The sequence below is a fragment of the Chaetura pelagica genome, unplaced genomic scaffold (assembly GCF_000747805.2).
Source record: "Chaetura pelagica isolate M959 unplaced genomic scaffold, ChaPel_1.0 scaffold1039, whole genome shotgun sequence".
In the NCBI taxonomy this organism is placed as follows: Eukaryota; Metazoa; Chordata; class Aves; order Apodiformes; family Apodidae; genus Chaetura; species Chaetura pelagica.
In genome coordinates, this window is record NW_009970721.1 from 124,291 (window position 1) to 124,648 (window position 358).

Here is a 358-nt window from a genome sequence, read left to right on the forward strand (position 1 = left end):
GGGGGGGAAGGAAAAAAGGGGGGAACTTTATTCCGGGTAAGGGGTGAAAAAGCAGAGTGGGAGCTGGAGCTGGAGGGAGAGTTACTTTCGGTTCCTTCCTGGAGAGAGATAAAACCCTTCCCTGCTCCTCCAAAGCCGGGGCTGGAGGTGTGTGGATGGGGGGGCTAAAAGCAGCGGTGAAAACCCCGATTTCTTTTTTTAATCCGAACTTGACAGTGTTTATTGAACCGAGGGAATGCGGGTGTTTTGTTTGGTTTTGGGTTTTTTTTCTTCCCCCCCCTTTCCGTCAGGCCCCCCCTTCCCTTCTGCCCTGTTTGTCTGCCTGTCAAGGGGGGCTGGTCCCCCCCACCCCACCCCC